The sequence below is a fragment of the Trachurus trachurus genome (genome assembly GCF_905171665.1).
Source record: "Trachurus trachurus genome assembly, chromosome: 12".
Taxonomy (NCBI): Eukaryota; Metazoa; Chordata; class Actinopteri; order Carangiformes; family Carangidae; genus Trachurus; species Trachurus trachurus.
This window is the reverse complement of record NC_139908.1, coordinates 1,019,264-1,038,031: the sequence shown is the minus strand read 5'-3', so window position 1 is coordinate 1,038,031 and position 18,768 is coordinate 1,019,264. Positions and strand designations below refer to the sequence as shown.

Genomic DNA, 18,768 nt, shown 5'->3' with positions numbered 1-18,768 from the left:
CTTTCTCTTGGCGTCACGTCCAACTCTGAGTCTGACCAATCAGCACAGAGTAAATCTCAAGCCCTAACCGGGAGTTTTTCGAGGCTATAACTAACATTTGCTAGCTTCCAACTTTAAGGCCCTTTCACCGGGACGTATTTTTCGTACTAATAATTAGAAATACTTTATTATTTATTTAAAGGGACAACGAGGAGTTTCTAATCGGTTATAAAAAAGTCTCACGTTAATGTGGATGAATCTCCGCTACCCACACTTGTTAATGAGCCCATTTTCGATAAATATATCATTCTGTCTCTATCGTTATTTTGTTACTATTAGTGGTGGCGGAGATGCTGGTCGAGCCGACCAGCGTTTCTTTACTTTCAGTTTCGCAACGAGTCATGAGAATAACGTAGCTGATTCTCCGTTTATGTTCGGAACTACGGTGGTATGTGAACCTCTTCGAACCTCTGACTTTAATTATTGATGAATGAAAACATGAGTCCGTCTTGCGCCGGTCAAAAGAATTTTACGGTGTGCGCGGAGGCTCATAAATGTAGTGTGAAAACGCTTCGCTTTTCCAAAACTCCTCGTTGTCCCTTTAAATTTAAAATGTCACAGAAAAAAAATCCGCACGTGTTTTTCAAACTCCGAGTTTTGTCACAAGTCCTTTCACACCGACCTGTGTGCAAATGTGACATAATTTCTTTGCGGTGTTTTACACATCAACCAATCATATAGCATGAAAAGGAAGTAGGCTACGTCACATCATGACAACTTGTGTCTCTCACCATCTCTTTTTATTTACAGTCTATGTTCACAACCTTGTCTTGTTTAGGTGAAGAACCACCGGACGTAAAGAGAAACTTTGGTTTATGATTATCTGTCACATATTCGCATCACCGCCGATGTGAATGGTTTTGATGCAAAATATTCGCAAATTTTGTGTCTTTTATTTGTCACGTCCACAGTGTGTAATATAAGGGCCTTTAGCCATAAATTACAGTTGAACTAATGTTAGCTAGTTCAACTTGAGCCTTAAGTTACAGTTTACCTAACAAACTATCTTTAGTTACAGTTGAGCTAAGTAATGTTAACTAGTTTAACTTTTACAGTTCAGTTAACTTATGCCTAAAGTGTAATTTAGCTGATGTTGGCTAGTTTATAGCAACAGCCTACTAGTTCCTACCTTTAACCTAAGTTACAGTTAAGCTAATTTCTAAAGTTAACTACCTTTAGCTTTTGCACATTACTTTAAAAAAAAGTAATTAGTTATAGTTTCTAGTTACTTACATAAGATGCTAACATTAGCAAACACTGGTGCTCGCTCAATCATGAGCAGTGAGACAATGGAGGATTAGTTGTTGTAGAAATATGTTTTTACATCATGAGCTTATATTGTTGTTTGGCAGGTGTTATCTAAAATATTCAGTTTAATTTCAATCTTTTGTGTGGCACCGATGGTTTATAAAATTGTTTTCTTTTCTTGATATTAGCATATCAAATATGCTAATATGCAATATATTAGCAATAGACACACCATATGTTTTCACTCATGCATTCAGGATTCAGGAGTTTTTACCTGGTTGTTGAACAACCTTTAAATCCGTATACTGAAGACTCAGTTATTGTACAGGATATGGGTGAAAGTACATTTACCCTCAGAAAAGATAAGATAAAAAAATAAGAATAAGATATGATATTTTGTGTGAATTAAGGAGGTATATATTGGGCTTTTGATTTCATCATATTTATTTGACAACTTCAATGAAACAAGATACTGAGAAGTCTTGTAACCTAATGTTGTATTACTCCACCTATTTTTATTTAAATATGAAACTTTTTTCCACCTGTTTTTTAACCTGCCATTGTTTGTTTGTACCACATCATCTTTGTGAACCTGCTCCACATGTGCAGCAGGTGGCAGTGTTACCTTTTCCAACATTAACTAGTATCATATAGCTGCTTCCTGATGTTAGGCAGGAGAACAGTGCCTCAAACCAAAGTACACATAGCTTTTTACAAACAGCTCAAAATAGGGCAGCTAGACTTACTCTTGATTGTTCTTATAGATAGAGTGTGGACCGTATGCATTCTTGTCTGGGATGGCTGAAGGTTATTCATAGGTTATCCAGCAGTTTATTGTTATTTATTCGAAACCTTATTCACAACAAGTATCCTACAGCTCTTTTTAATCAGATTGGTTATAAAGCTGATGTTCACCACTAACAGTAGCCTACCAGAGCTTCAACTCAAGGTCTACTTCCATTACCACGACCAAGAACTAATTCAATGAAAAGCACTGTTGTATATAGAGGCATTTTGTTATGGAATACTCTTCATTTAGCCTAAATATTAGGACTATTCCCAGTAAAAAAGCATTTAAGAAACATGTAAAGTCACTTTTTAGACTTAAGAGTTAATCTTTCATGTTACCATTTTGAGAACTTTCTTTTTCTTTCCATTTTTCCTTTCTTTTTATTGTAACTGGATCTGTGTATTGTTCATTTATTTTGAACTTTTGAAAAGGACCCCAGGAAGACTAGCCTGGCGTTTGTGCGTCGGCTAATGGGGATCTTCAATAACCAATAAACAATAGCTGGGAAAATAAGCTTTTTTTAAAATTATTTTTATTATAGTCAGATGTGTGTTGAACAATGTGGGAGAAACCGGAGCACCCGGAGTAAACCCATGCCACCATAGGTGATAATAGTGACATTAAAAAAGGCTCATTGAGCATGCTGGTGGTTCATTTGTCTCAGGATGTTGTGTTTCTGTGTGTTATCCTCTCTGTCACGGCAAAAATGATACTAAAGATGCCACGTGAACCCTCGCCTTCAAGCTGTGAGGTCAGACCGCTGTAGATGTTCCCTTTTTTTTCTTTTCTTTTTTTTTTTTTGAGAAAACTTGTGGGAGTGAACCGGAGTACCCGGAGAAAACCTCATGTAGCCGCAGTCAAAAACACTCACAATCTAAAAGGCTCAATGGGCAAAAAAGACATTGGCTGTGTCCGAAATCACTCACTCATTCACTACTCACTATATAGGGTATATTAATACTGACTACACATTTGGACAGAAGAACTTCTAGAAAGAGCCGACATGAGGCCACAGAGCGAAGAAATGAAGTGGAAAAGATGGAAGAATCAAGATAGATGACTGGTCACATGCTAAGGCAGAATCAAAATGACAACTGCAACATGGCAATGACCTGGCCACCTGAAGAGAGAAGAGGAAGAAGGAGAAGGAGAAAGAGAAGGAGAAAGTAGCCTACATTGCAGTCACGGATCGTGGATCGCAATTAACTGTGCGGTGGAGTAGTGTCTGAAAGTGAGCTCACTATGTAGTCCACTATATAGTGAATGAGTGATTTCAGACACAGCTATTGAGAATAGCACACAAACAACAAATTCAGCCCTCACCTTCCAGCTGTGAGGTCAGATATTCAAAAACACTCACAATCTAAAAAGCTCACTGGGCTGAATGTTACATTACCCCTGAATGGCACCAAGCTGATTCCTATCCAAAGATTCTGGTGATGGATTTGCCGATCGACGAGAAGAACCTGGAGATGCGGGACTGTCTTGGTTTTGTCAGATTGAGTTTAAAGGAGGAGAGAATAGATTCTTCAACTTCTGGTTCTCTTAGTCTCATAGAAACCAGCAAATTCACGACACAGTCCCATTTCAGACACAGGTCCTTGAAAATGGCCTTGCCGAGTTTTTCAGCTTTTGTTTGGGTGGTTCCAAAATCAATGTCCTCGACCTCAGGCCATATTTTTTCGAAAAGATAGTCCACTGCGCCCTCTGAGTCTCTGGTGGGAAAGGGCACCTTTGATTTCTTCCATGTCTTCATGACGATCTGCTGCACAAGTGTCCGTACAGCCTCCATCTTTTCATCCCTATTTTCCACGCGGACTGAAAAAGATACCGTCCCTGTTTTCGTAGATACTACCACCCTAAACAAATCTTTTGGGGTTTGTGTTTGTACTGATGAAGTGAGGTCCATCAAAGCAGACTTTGTAACTGTGACCATAGGTTCTTCCTCCTCAAACGCAACCACTGGGGTCAGTGTTGTCTCTAAAACCTCGGGCTCCATTGAGGTAGACTCAGCGCTTGATGTGTAAGGTTCTTCCTCTTCAAACGCAACCACTGGACTCTGTGTTGTCTCTAAAATCTCGGGCTCCATTGAGGTAGACTCTGCACTTGTTGTGTAAGGGTCTTCCTCCTCAAATGCAACCACTGGACTCTGTGTTGTCTTTAAAAACTCAGGGTCCATTGAGGTAGACTCTGCACTTGTTGTGTAAGGGTCATCCTCCTCAAATGCAACCACTGGGGTCAGTGTTGGCTCCACTGAGGGAAACTTTTCCTCTTTTCCTCTTCCTCTTCTTTCTGATGAAGTGAGGTCCAAAGGTTCTTCCTCCTCAAACACAACCACTGGGGTCAGTGTTGTCTCTAAAAACTTGGGCCCAGTCCAGGGAGACACTGAGCTTGTTGTGTAAGCTTCTTCCTCCTCAAATGCAACCACTGAGGTCAGTGTTGTCTCTAAAAACCCAGGGTCCATTGAGGTAGACTCTGCACTTGTTGTGTAAGGGTCATCCTCCTCAAACGCAACCACTGGACTCTGTGTTGGCTCCTCTGAAGGAAACTTTGAAGTGAGGTCCATCGAAGCAGACTTTCTAACTGTGACCAAAGGTTCTTCCTCCTCAAACGCAACCACTGAGGTCAGTGTTGTCTCTAAAAACTCAGGGTCCATTGAGGTAGACTCTGCACTTGCTGTGTAAGGGTCATCCTCCTCAAACGCAACCACTGCGGTCAGTGTTGGCTCCACTGAGGGACACTTTGCCCCTTCAAACCTTTGCCTTTCTGATGAAATTAGGTCCATTGAAGCAGACTTTGTAACTGTGACCAAAGGTTCTTCCTCCTCAAACGCAACCACTGGGGTCAGTGTTGTCTCTAAAAACTCGGCCTCCATTGAGATAGACTCTACGCTTGTTGTGTAAGGGTCATCCTCCTCAAACACAAACACTGGGGTCATTGTTGTCTCTAAAAACTTGGGCCCAGTCCAGGGAGACACTGAGCTTGTTGTGTAAGGGTCATCCTCCTCAAATGCAACCACTGAGGTCAGTGTTGTCTCTAAAAACTCAGGGTCCACTGAGGTAGACTCTGCACTTGTTGTGTAAGGGTCTTCCTCCTCAAATGCAAAAATTGGACTCTGTGTTGTCTCTAAAACCTCAGGGTCCATTGAGGTAGACTCTGCGCTCAATGTGTAAAGTTCTTCCTCCTCAAACGTACTCATTGGGTACTGTGTTGTCTCTACAAACTTGGGCCCAGTCCAGGGAGACACTGAGCTTGTTGTGTCAGGGTCATCCTCCTGAAATGCAACCACTGGGGTCTGTGTTGGCTCCATTGAGGGAAACACAACCTTTGAAGCTTGTCTTCTTTCTGATGAAGTGCGGTCCATTGGGGCAGACTCGGTAGTCTTTGCCACAGGTCGTACCTTTGGGGATCGTGTTCTTTTGGATGCCATTATGGGCCAGTTTAAAGCAGCCTCGACTTCTTCCTCCGTTTCCTCGGGTATGGTCAGGAAGTTCAGCGACTCGTACTCTCGTTGTCTTTGCAGAGGTTCTTCGTAATTGTCTTCGTCTTCTGAATCTGTGTCTTCTGGTAACTCTAGGGGTTCCACATAACAATTTTCTTCGCCCGTTGCCTCAGTTTCTGAGTCGCTGTCTTTGTCTTCCTCTGGAGACAGCGAGTCCTCTGGTGACGATGGCGGCGGCTCTAAACCGCTCCTCTTACTCTGTTTCCTTGGTGACGATGGGGGCGCCACTGAAATAGAGTCTGCAGATGTTACTGGCTCTTCCTCCTTTTCCTCTTCCTCCTCCTCCTCCTCTTCTTCCTCCTTGGCGTCATGCGTTTGGGACTGTGGTCTTTGCACAGACATGCGCCCCTTCAGAGCGTCGATCGCCCTGGTCGTGTGGATGTTAGACTGCGTGGTGAGCCACCAACTCATCAGTCCCAAGCAGCTCTGTACTCTGTTCTGTATGTCGGCGTACAGGTTGATGTGTGACTGGCGGATGGACGGCTTCTTGGCGATCTTTTTAATCATCTGCATCAGAGCACCTCTGCGCATCTCCTGACCCGTGAGGTGCTTGTAGAGCAGGTCACAAAGATCTTGCGTGAATTTGAGAATATTTCCACTGGAGAGTTGCTTCAGCGTCCAAAACACATTATAACCCTTGGCACCACTGGAACTAACCGTTTTCTGTAGCAGCAAGTCAACACTGGCTATGAGCAACTGCACCAAGTGCGTGCTTTCAACTTTGGTTTTGTTGTAGTTGGCCTTTACCTCTGCCACTGTGAGATGTATCGCTGCTTTGACAAACTGTTTTCCCAGAGTGGCCTCTATGCGCTGCGTAAGCGGTTCCAAGCACGCTTTAAACTTCTTCTTGGGAATTGGGTTCACATCAATGCCAATAATTGATTTAACTATATCGCGCACAGCGATGTTTATCTCCTGAGAAGAGGCAGATCGCAGCAGCTTCTGCTTCACGACCGGCAGATTTGCAATTAGAGGTTCTGTGATTTCATTGACCTCCCTGCCCAGAATCTCTTGCAGCTTCTGAGTGATTGTAAACGTGTACGTGGCTTTGCTTGTTTTTTCCGTCTTCTTCAAAGGTAGACGAAAGTCCTTCGTAATGTTGATGGAGCAGTCGGACAAAATTTTGTCCACATGTTGGACCATGTTGTCGAGCGTGCAGGGGGCGATCACATGAGTTGGAACAAGCTTTTCAGAGTCGTTGTCGTTGGAGCGGGCAGACTTTACTCTTTCTGTGACCTCTTTGACGATCATATTAGTCAAGAGTTTTACACTGCTACATTCCTTTCGATCCTCCTGGTCCACAATGTTGCCACAGCTTTCGGTGAGAATGCTGCGCACCGCGGATTTGATGCACTTGTCTGACCAGTTATTGGAGAAAGTCAGATCTGTCAACGCGGCATCTGAAACGCCTGTGATGAACGCCAAAAGCTGCTCGGCACACAGGGTTTTCATGGCAAAGTTGATGGATTCACCAAACAGTATGTCTGTCCACTGGTGCTTCGTCACTCTTGTAAAAGAGGAGGAGATGAGTCGACGCACATCTTCTCTTGTGACCCACCGGTCTGTTTTTGTTACATCCATTCTTCGATTCTTCTTGTAACGAGATCGACGAGTTTTGTGATATTGTTTTGCGAACAACTTGTTTTATGATCAACGAGTTGTTTTGTGATCAACAACTTGTTTTGCGAACAACAATTTCTTTTGTGATCAACAACTTGTTTTGCGAACAACAACTTGTTTTGTGATAAACAAGTTGTTTTGTGTTCAACAACTGGTTTTGCGAACAACAACTTGTTTTGAAAACAACTTGTTTTGTGATAAACGAGTTGTTTTGCGGACAAACGAGCTGTTTTATGATCGACAAACTGAACTGTGATGGACGAGCTTCTGAACGTGGCTGCCTGTCTGTAGACTGACTTCTTCAAAAACTAACAGATCAAAGGAAATTCAAGGGATTTAAACCTACGATTGTGACGTCAGTTGTGACGCAGGCCTGAGATCAAGGCCTTAGCAACCGTTGCTATGCAGTGACGTGCTTACCTTGGCAATCGAAGGTCGAACTGGACGTCAGTTGTTGCCTGATCCCCCAGATCACGGCGCCTGGCAACCGTTGCTAGGCAGCGGCGGCGGTCGGCTCTCGAACCGGAAGCGAGCTAAAAAAAAAAAAAACCTCCACTGTTTGGATTCGTGTCGTCGTTTAAAGTAAAAGTCGTGTTTGACAAAGTTTAACCACGTCCAGCTTTATTATTTACGACAGTTTCATATCTTAAATTGAACTGACAATGAATTCTGAATTTTTCATCAGGTATTTTCAAAATAAAATAGAAAAATGGCCGCTCGTCCAGCTCTGTTTACCCTCGGATATTTATTAATGTTTGACAACCGGAGGATTTCAACAGTTTATTATGATGTTTTAGAATTTGCGGCGGAGTCAAACAGTGAAATGAAAGAATTCAGGTTTGGTTTAAAAACAGCGTTTATAACCCGACTGTTTTCTAACGTGACACACAAACCCGGAGGGAAATGCGTTTAAAAGAGAGATGTGACTGGATCAAGGTAAAATAAAAGACACCGGAGAAACCGGAGAGGGAGAGGTGGACGCAGTGACAGCCAGGAGGAAAACACTGGTAAGTTAACGTAACAACTGGTTTATAATTATAATTTATTTATATAATGTCTCCAGTGGTTGTTTGAATGACAGTAGTCAATAAATAAAAAATGGTTAACGTTAATTAGCCTACTTATTGTGACAGACAGCGGGTTTGTTATGTTAACGGCTGACCAACGGTAACTAGCTGCTAACGGAACAAGCTACATGCTAACTACCGGCAAGTTACATGTAGGTAGGGGCAGCTCAACTTCATCATAATAATCATAATAATGCTTTAAAAAAGAGTGTAAATCGATGTTTATTTTATTCAGTGAACCAGTCAGTGGACGGACGGACAGCAGAGGAGCCAGGTGACCGGACATGAGCCCGCTGGACCCGGGGTGAGTTGGTTAAACTCTCCGGTTTAATTCAGTAACTTAATTTATGGCTTTTATGTTTTTATGCAGAACAGGACGTGATACTGTGTAATATTTTATCTAAAAACGACTATTGAGCAGTCAGACAGTGTCACAGCAGCAGCAGGATGAAACTCAGCTGTTAAACACTATGACAAATGTGACTTTTGTCAAACCTGTTTACAGTTTAATCTGATATTAGATCATGTTCAGGCCTTAACAATGAACTATAGACACAATAAATGACGTCTCTGTATTTATATTATATTATTATAATATTTGAAACCATAGGTGATGGGTTAATCTGCTAGAGAAAGACTTATATATATTTTTTTATTTGGTTTATTTGATTAACTTAGGACATTGCATATTAATCAACATGTCAGCCAGAGCATCAATGTAAATATGCTGGAGTTAGCGTTGTCCTAAGGCAAGTCATAACATACAAACAATATACCAGTATACAAATACTGTAGATAAAACACAGTTTTACACAAAAAATAGGTCCAAATTCACATTAAGAGTCAATATAGAAAAATAGAAAGACAAATTTCTTGCGCCATTGTACTGTATGTCACCTCTAGTTAGTGCTCTGGTGTTTATTCTAGAGGATTTTTTCTTTACAAAGTTCTGTAATGGTGGAGGGGCTAGAGAGATAACAGTCTGATTTCATGAGAATAAAAAAAAAAAATAGCCACCATATTGTCAAGAAGGAAAAAGGAAAAACTAGACATGTTAACTTATGAATTAAAAATATGGCCCTAGAGGGACATTTTCATGTACAATATGAAACTCTGAATGAACACTTTTCCATCCTTCTGCTGGAAACTCCAGCTGTAGTGTTGGTGTCTATGTGTAAAAGAAAATCAAATGAGGAAATCAAATGACATGCTTCCTCTTTGTTAGAGAAAACCACAAGAGAGCAGAGGAGATGACAACAAAGTGCATCACTCGAGGTCTACTTTCGTTCAAAGTCTTCTTCTTGGTGGAAACTCCTGATATTTAAGTGTATTGTACCTGGCAGGACTTTCTTTTATTTTGGAAAACGTGATGTACCACACACACTGTGATGATCAAATGTTTCCTCCTCTAAACCATTGTGAGATTGAGATTTAAATTGATTTGCCATTTGTGCCCAAACCAAAGTCCAGGCACACAGGAATTATTGTGCAGGGCTGTCTTGGAGTCTAGTATTAGATATTAGACATGAGACACAGAATAGCACATAATCAATAATTAAAAGTGCTTAAAACACCATCCAAGAAAGGAAAAGTGTATAATAGAATAGAGGTCAGAGGGAGAGGCACGGTGGAATTTTCTTAGTGCTTTGTTCTTGCTGGTCTTCCGGTATAATAAACCACCAAACTTACTTTTTTTCCCCTCCGCCTACACCGCCCTTTGATTTTATGATTTGAAACTTTTGAAACAGCTACTACATTAAGTATTTGGAGTCTTCTTCTGACTGTTTGCATGTGTGTGTTTTCTAAAATTGCAGTGTGTTGAGCCCTCAGGGCCACCGTAGGGGAAAAACCATGTTGAACACAAGAGGAAGTGATGATAGTCGAGTTATAGACAATTATAACAATAGTAATGATGATTAACTTCTTTTTATTAAGCAATTTTTCAAGAAAAAGTAACTTAAACTGCTTAAAAGTAAAATAAAATAATGACAGTGAAGGTAAACATTAGAAAGACAGTTGATGATAAAATGTATAGATAAAAATAAAAACACAAAACAGTGAGATTAATAAAATGTGAGAGAATTTGGGACAAGTCAAATAAAGTAAACTGGTTTTTACTCGTCATTTAAATAAAATGTAAAACTGAAGATCACAGTAGCACATTGGGTATTTTAGTTATGGTCAAGTTCCACATTTCAGCAGGTTTAACTTACACAAGAAAAAACACAAAACAGGCCTGACCAACACTGTAATGTTTCACACGCAGAACATTTATATAAATAAAAGTAGCTTTTTTTTTTTAAACACATCAATAATGACTGTTCGATTAAATGCAATAAAAAAGAGGAATATCTATTCCTTACATTTTCTCCAGCAAGGAAGATACATGTTTCACAGCTGTCTGCAAGTTCAAACCTTTATTTATTCTCGAAAGGACATTGAGGTTTTACCCTCATTTGCAATGTCGTCGAGATCACAGCAATATTCAAAGCAAAACACAATGCACAGCACAAGTCACATATAGGACATAGGATAAAACACAATTACAAAAGTTAAATACATCTGATTCATTACAAAATGTAAAAACAGTTACAGACTGTGGTAAAGAGGTTTGAGATTATATTTTTATAATGATGATAGGATGGAGGAGCATTAATTTTAAGTGTGAGTTGAAGATGGTTCCAGGAGGCAGTACAGGGGCATCATAGCAAAATGCAGATTTACCAAGTTCAGTTTGTACCCGGGGGACTTTAAAAGTAAGCCAGTCATTGGAGCGAGTTGAATATGAACCTTGATTTAAATCTAACAGTGTTGTAATGTATGGTGGGAGTTTTTCAGTAATGGCTTTAAAGATGAAGAGATGCCAGTGATTGTTGCGTCTTTCTGACAGGGAAGACCAACCTACTTTTGTGTACAGATTACAATGATGAGTGCTGTAACTATCGCCGGTAATGAATCTAAGAGCAGAGTGATAGACCACATCTAGAGGTGACAGAGTTGAAGGGGCAGCATTCCTATAAATAATATCACCATAGTAAAAAGTAAAAAACATCTTATAAAGTTTCTGTTTTTTTAGTAGTTTTACACACACACACACACACACACACACATGCCAGGCTGAGGCGCTGTGGGGGAGGGCTCCATCTAGTGGTCAGGTACAAGAAAAGCATAATTCTGGCGACATTCATCAGAATGCAGCATTTCTGTGAATGCCCCTGTTTGTGGGGGGTGGTTAACGGGCCGGAAATGTCCTGGAGTGGGGGGAGGCAACGGTGCTCTAGGAGGAGGAGGAGGTTGAATTTGTGACGTGTGAGATCTTTGTCTAGTGGCTTGTTGATCCTGGCCTCTTTCAAGGTTGTGCAACAGTGACAGGATCTCAATGTTTGCCTGTTGTCTACTGTCCTTATTTAGTCTGTGCAACATTGGGACAATGCTCAAGGCAAAGTGGTACGCCTCATCCAGGTCCCCATCAGGCATGTGAGGTTTCAGCACCGGCTGCTCCAGCAAAGACATCAGTCGCTCCCCAATGTCTGCATCTGGGGCCTCATTTATGAAAGAGGGTGTAAAACTGCTACTAAATATTTGCGTACGGCGAAAAGACGAAAATGGCGTACACCCTAAATATTTACACCTTTTTCAGATCAATCAAACTGTGCGTACGCACAACTCTCCGCAATACATCACACAGGACTCAAGAATGGTGCACACGTGAACACACCTCTTACTCCACCCCCGGAACGCCTATATACAACTCTATATGGTCAGCACGTGCATATTTAATTAGCCATGTGCTCTCTGTGGCGCAGCAACTTTTGTGACAACAAAGTGACAACGGAGACAACCGGCGGAGGACGGGGGAAAGAAGCGGAACTTCTCCGCTTCTCCGAAAGCAGATACACGGGCAATAAATCAGTCAGAAAAATGATCTTGCATTTTAATAAGCTACAATAAAAACAAAAACCTCCCAAATCTCAACAAAAGGGAGCAGAAAGAAGAAGAATCTTATATAATCTGCCCGTTTATCCCAGAAAATCTTTTTTTTTTTTTTTTTTTTTTTTACCTAGATGTTAAAACAATGTAGGAAGCAGGACGATAGTTACCATTACTTTGCAGGCCTTCCCACTACACAGTTACAGCTCTACTGGACTCGGTTTAGGTCATATTCCATTACAGCTGAGTCCTTCACAGTTCCTCCTCAGGGCCGCGTTGTCTCACTCTTTATTCTCCCCTCTCGTCAGCTCCAAACTCACGTGCACCTCGTTAACTCAGGTGACATAATAATAACAGTCTCAGTAGCTGCAGATCAGTGTGCGCTGCTGCCGATGTGTTTTTAAACTTGGATGGTTTGATCCTTGTCGGACGTCACATAGCCTAATCAAAAAAGCAAAATCCACAATGCGCTCTGTTTATCAATTAACATAAAGCCTAGTGTTATTATAGAGCGGGTTGGATTGCCAGCATCAACGGTCCACCACTACCACAATTACTTTAAAAAATCCTCTGTGCTCTTCTAAATGTACTCCGCTCCTCTCTCCCTCTCACACTGCAGTTCTCTGACTCAGCAACGGTGTCGCCAATTCCTCCTGTTCCTCAAAAAAGGCGTACGCCAGGGTCAAAATGGGTGTAAATGTCCGCACTTTTCCCCGTCAGGTTTTGGCTTGATAGATCCCAAATTTGGCGGAGAAAAGTGCGTACGCACAAAACGAGGGGAAAATGGCGTAAAAAAAGGTGTATCCACGATGATAAATGAGGCCCCTGGTCTTTTAGTAGGGAGGTTAAGCGACTTTTGACTTCAAGTCATGATGCAAAGGTCCCCTTTGGCATGGAAGTACCTTAGGGTCATACAAATAAATCTATCCAAAGACACAAGTGAGATCACACTTTATATCCGAAATAAACATGTTTTTAAAATGCCTTTTTTTAATTGAGAAAACGCATGTTAAAAGCACATTCCATTTAGAATGTCCATACAAACTACAATGTTTTCAGCTCCTGGATGTTATCTACAGCTTATTTGTAACATGATTGCAATATTTCAGGATTGTTTCTCAGTTTGAATAATGAACAGGGATCTAATGCCTTTCAATCTGTAGGGTGGACTCACATAAGAAGCATAAAGTCCAGTCACAACATTCCATTATGGCTAATTTGAAGTAAGAAATAAAGATACTGTAACATCATGAGATAGATAAGATGAGCATTTTCAAGCATTGACAAAAGTAAAAATCTACCAAAATAATGAAGCTTACCAGTTTCTTAGCATTACTCTGAGAGAGGATCTTAGCCAGCTATACTGCGCAGGTGAAATAAGTCAGTCCTAATCATATGCTTTATGTGGGAGCTGTGAACCTAAACTTCCCTATATGTACATAAACGCTGAACATTGCTTATTAAGGGCGCTCTACACTAAAATTTGTTAGTTTACTTTAGGAGCACAATGTAAAATGTATTCAGTATCAGGTTATATAAGCCTTAAATAATGTACAGGGTCCAATGTGACCCATTTTTACATTTGAGAACAGTAAAAACATTTTTCCTTTGACTTCTAATATGACCCAGAATGGGTCAAACACATGTCAACCATGTAAATTCAACTTTTTTAAATCAACACACACAAGCAGTAACTAGTTATAGGTAGGCCTATATTTGGACAAACACAATATTTGGCTAATTGGTCTTTCCTGACACCACTGTGATATGAATTACATCTTATCATTTAGGCTATATTTGTTGAACACCGCCTGATGTTCAACAAATCAGTGATTCAGTATAGTTTTATTAATGTTTTTACATTAATAAAACCCAATATCCTGTCACACAAGCAGCTCCATGTTGTCTCAGAAGCTGTAGATCTCATCCAGGAGCTGAAGGCATTAGGGGATCTGCTTGCGTTTATATGGACATTCTAAATGGAATGTGCTTTTAACATGCGTTTTCTCAATTAAAAAAAGGCATTTTAAAAATGTGTTTATTTCGGATATAAAGTGTGATCTCACTTGTGTCTTTGGATAGATTTATTTGTATGACCCTAAGGTACTTCCATGCCAAAGGGGACCTTTGCATCATGACTTGAAGTCAAAGGCCTATTTTTTGGGCTTAACCTCCCTACTATTTGGCCTCTTCTGGTTTCACGGGGCGCCTGCGCTGCAACAGCCGGTGTTGATGTCCTGTCCCTGGGGCTACGGGACCTAGACGTAGATGGTGCTGGGGTTGATGGAGCCAGAGATGTAGAGGGTTGCGAGATGCCAGGGGTGCTGGAATGATCCTCAGACCCTGACAAAGACTGAGGGGTACCTGACCATTCCTCATCTGTCTGTGACTGGCTCAAATTGCTTTTTGAGCTATATGAAAAAAAAATAGACATAGGAACAATTTGCATATGAACATAACAGTTTTATATACAAGTTCTCACCACTTTAATAGTGCACTTTGAAGAAACATTTTTTACAACACTACTGTTATCAGTATTGTTTGAGGCTTCAATAATTTAATGTAATTTACTTTTGTTTAAGTAATTGATACAGACCTCCTAGGTTGGATGTAGGGCAAAAGGAAGGACATGATGTCCGTATATTTGTTTTTCACAAAAGCATCCCTTAAAACCTTCCATCGCGCTTTACACGTATCAGCTGAAACAAAGGAGAGACACAGGTGAATATCAAATGTTCACATATAACTTATATTTATTTGCTTCTTCCCTCACAGGTACATGGCTTCCGGGGATTCGCTTCTGAGTCTGGCATATAGCTACCGCCTGGGGCACACAACAGTCATGAAGTCAGTCCACATGGTGTGTGCTGCCATTGCGAAAACCATGATGGAGAGGTTCTTGCCCAGGCCAACACAAGACACATGGGAGGAAGTGGCTGACGGCTTCTGGAACAAATGGAACTTTCCAAACTGTCTGGGAGCAATAGATGGGAAACACGTGACCATCCAAGCCCCACCACAGTCAGTTTTTTAATTATAAAAAAACCTTCTCCATAGTGCTGTTGGCACTTGTGGACTCCAACTACAAGTTCAGGGTCATTCAGGTGGGGGACTTTGGAAGGACCAGTGATGGCGGTGTATTTTCTGGGTCAGCTCTGGGGAGAGGAATGGAGACCAAGTCACTTCATGTCCCACCCAGTACCTCTCTGCCTGGCGCTGCTCACTTGGGAGATGTGCCACACGTCATGGTGGGTGATGCAGCCTTTCCACTTAAGCCATACCTAATGAGACCATTCCCTGGACTGAACTCACGAAAAGAGGGTTTTTAACTACAGACTTTCAAGGGCAAGGATGGTGGTTGAGAATGCTTTTGGCATTCTCTCATCCAGGTGGAGAGTTCTGCATCGCAGGATCAACCTGCACCCACAACATGTGGACACCCTCGTTGTGGCTGCATGCATCCTCCACAACTTCCTGCTTGCCCCGAGGGAGAATATGAGGTTGCTGGAGGAGGCAGAGCAACAGGGGAGAAACCTGCCACCCGTTCGCAACATGGGAGGAAACAGGGCCTCAAGAGAGGCCTGTCATGTGAGGGAGATCTTCTCCACATATTTCAGCTCCCCACAAGGCAGTGTGTCCTGGCAGGACAGGATGATTTAAAAGCTTTTTTTTTTAAAGGCGTGAAAAATGTATATATTTGTAAATTTGATCTTTTGTCTTCTGTTTTTGTTTAGCTCATGTATGTTGTCTGCTAATGACAGGGGTGGAATCTAGTAGAAGTCCGTCTAGGACTTTGTTCCCTCCTTGAACAGCATTATACGCTTTTTTTGTGCTAAATAAATGAACCTGAACTGAACCTGAACCTGAAATAGATGTCAGATCTTGTTTTTTTTTATCATTCTCATTGCAGATTTATTGTTCTATTATTCTAAAGGTGGCATCATTCATTGTAAATAAAACATTTAAAAATTAGCCTGCTGCTTCACAAATTGTAGTGTCAACTGCCACACCCCATTGTAAATGCAGTGCCACTCTGTCAGCAATTTACATTAGCATACGAAAGGTAGAGACTGAAAGTTGATACACTTCCCCCACAGCTGACTATTTCAACAATATTTAACACTGGGCAGTTAGTTACATTTTCAATAGGTAGCCTATTTATAATAGTATTACATATTTGTATATACCTTTAATACCACTGCTGTGTGAAATATCTTCTGTGTATTTCCTCTTTACAGAAAGTTTAAAATAAAAACAAAAGGTTGCAAGTACAAAAGCTTAAAAGTTATTCAGTCAAGTAGCCTAGGCTACTTCTAAAGAAAACAAATATTTTATAAAGTCATTAAAAATGTTCAGTGACTTTCAATGATCAGGACAGGGTAAGAAATAGGTAATGTGCTATATTAATAAATAATTAAACAGTTTACAGATACTCAACGGTAGTTTCTGTAACGTTACGTTTTTAGAATCACATTTGTAGCATCTTGGCAATAGTTTAACTACTTATTACTCACCATCCACTCCCAAAACTCCTGCAATTAAGTACCAGGCTTTGTCCTTTCTTCCATTGTCCTTGTAAAAAGGATCAGATGTGTCATAGATCACTTTGTGTTTTTCCACTTCGACAATCAATCGCTCATTGTCCATCCTGCCGAGTCCGACCCTCTGATCAATTGACCGTTGCCTGGTAACACCGGTAACGTTCATGATGTAATGTTGTTGTGAAGTCATACACGTGTGTGGTTGTGAAGTTAGATGACGGTGACAGCGACGCTGACGTTCCGCGGCGCTGACGGCCCCGGTGGAAATCAGGCGTTAGGGTGAAAATTGTCTTAACATTGAATGTTTGCCTTTTACTAACTGAAGTTGATATTGTGCCTTACTGATTAATAAATAAAACAGAACACCAATGTTTTACTGACTGATGAGATAAAGCTGAACCTGTGTCTCTACACTGGAGACTGCAAAGCTGCACACAGTTACCTCATCACCAGAACTAACACTGAACATAATTCTCCACTTTGACAGTACTGATCAACACTGAATATATCTCACTGATGATTGTTTTATTAGACTGAGCACTTACTCATTTTACCCAATTAAACAAGTTAATCCTGCGTGGTGTGAAACATTTGCCTTTGTACCTGTTTATGCGTTCACTTTAAGTAGTAGTAAAGTTTAGTCTCATGTTTTAACTAACCTATTGTGTCTTATATTTTTGACTAACCCCCTGAGTTTAAAGCAAACCATATAGATTTGTGTTCAGCTTAATTCATAATGCAATGAATACCAGTAACCTGTTTGATCATTCAGAGGTAAACTGAGAGCACACAGAGCCACAGTGAAAGCAAAACATCTCCAAGGCCGAAGGGAGGAGAGGATGAGAGGCCTGTGGCCCGCTGAATGAAGCATTGTGAGGAAGAGTTTTAATGGTCTGTATTATCTGCCCTGACCCCTCAGACACCTGGGATGGAGAGTTATGTCAGTGTAGGGAGGGTTTGTTGTGTTTCAGGCCCAGAGGTTCGTGTGCTGGGAAGATGGGACCAACATGTGCCAGCCAGAGGGCACCAACGAAGGGAGGGCTAAGTCTAAACCACAGCCACTCCCCACCTGTTTCTGACCAATAAGGATTAATTACACACACACGTAGTGCGATTTTATTAAAATTAATGTAACGCCTTTGTTTTAGGCAGAAGACAGAGAATTCCTGCTCTCTTGGGATGGTGGTTGCAGCTCACTGCTTGCAGACTGCGATTTCCTGAACAGGAGAGTTTTTTGTATCTGATTTCCTTTGATGATCCAATTTAATAAATAGTTAACCGGAACGTCGTTGTTTGTCCTCCCTTGGAATAAACGAACACGCAATGTCAGTTTTCCTGTTTTTTCATCCTGACAGTAGAAAGAAAGAAAGAAAGAAATAAAGATAGACAGAGAGAGGGGGATTGATTTATAAAAAGAGAGAGAGAGAGGGGTAGAAAGAAAGAAAGAAAGAAAGAAAGAAAGAAAGAAAGAAAGAAAGAAAGAAAGAAAGAAAGAGAAAGAAAGAAAGAGATAAAAGAAGGAAAGAGACAGATAGACTACACTATACACTAGATAGTTACACTAAATTATAAGATTAAAAGTCAAAGTTCATGATGTAGAAGTACCAAAACAAAGACTGCATCATTTCTGTGTGTGTGTGTGTGTGTGTGTGTGTGTGTGTGTGTGTGTGTGTGTGTGTGTGTGTGTGTGTGTCTGTGTATGCCGGTACAATCGTGTCATATTACGTGCGCACCTATCAACTGGACGTGTCACACCCGCGTGCTTTGACGCCTGTGCAGCAGACAGCGCCCGACGTGGGGTCATCCCTATGTTCCCACAGCCCTATGTTCCCTCAGCCCTATGTTCCCTCATTTCTAACTTTTGTCGTCACTGAAAATTAGGCCCTATGTTCCCTCAGCCCTATGTTCCCTCATTTCTAACTTTTGTTGTCACTGAAAATTAGGCCCTATTCCCACTGCCCTTTGGTCCCACCATTGGTTGGGTTTAGGCAATGAAGAAAAGAGTTGGTTAAGTTTAGTAAAAAGACCAGG

General features: G+C 41.1%; 3 protein-coding genes across 3 annotated transcripts in view; 1 reads left to right on the top strand and 2 right to left on the bottom strand.

Annotated features, from left to right (window-relative positions):
- The window catches only part of purbb (purine-rich element binding protein Bb), a 77,286-nt gene extending 59,045 nt beyond the window's left edge, over nt 1-18,241 (top strand). Inside the window, exon 3 of the mRNA XM_083983666.1 lies at nt 18,224-18,241. The gene's annotated coding sequence lies outside the window, so the exon portion shown is untranslated. The remainder of the gene's footprint in view (nt 1-18,223) is intronic.
- The window catches only part of sec14l7 (SEC14-like lipid binding 7), a 251,691-nt gene that overhangs the window by 114,374 nt on the left and 118,549 nt on the right, over nt 1-18,768 (bottom strand). The gene's annotated exons all lie outside the window — the stretch shown is intronic.
- Nucleotides 1-18,768, bottom strand: part of il1b (interleukin 1, beta) — a 43,583-nt gene that overhangs the window by 8,215 nt on the left and 16,600 nt on the right. The window lies entirely within an intron of this gene.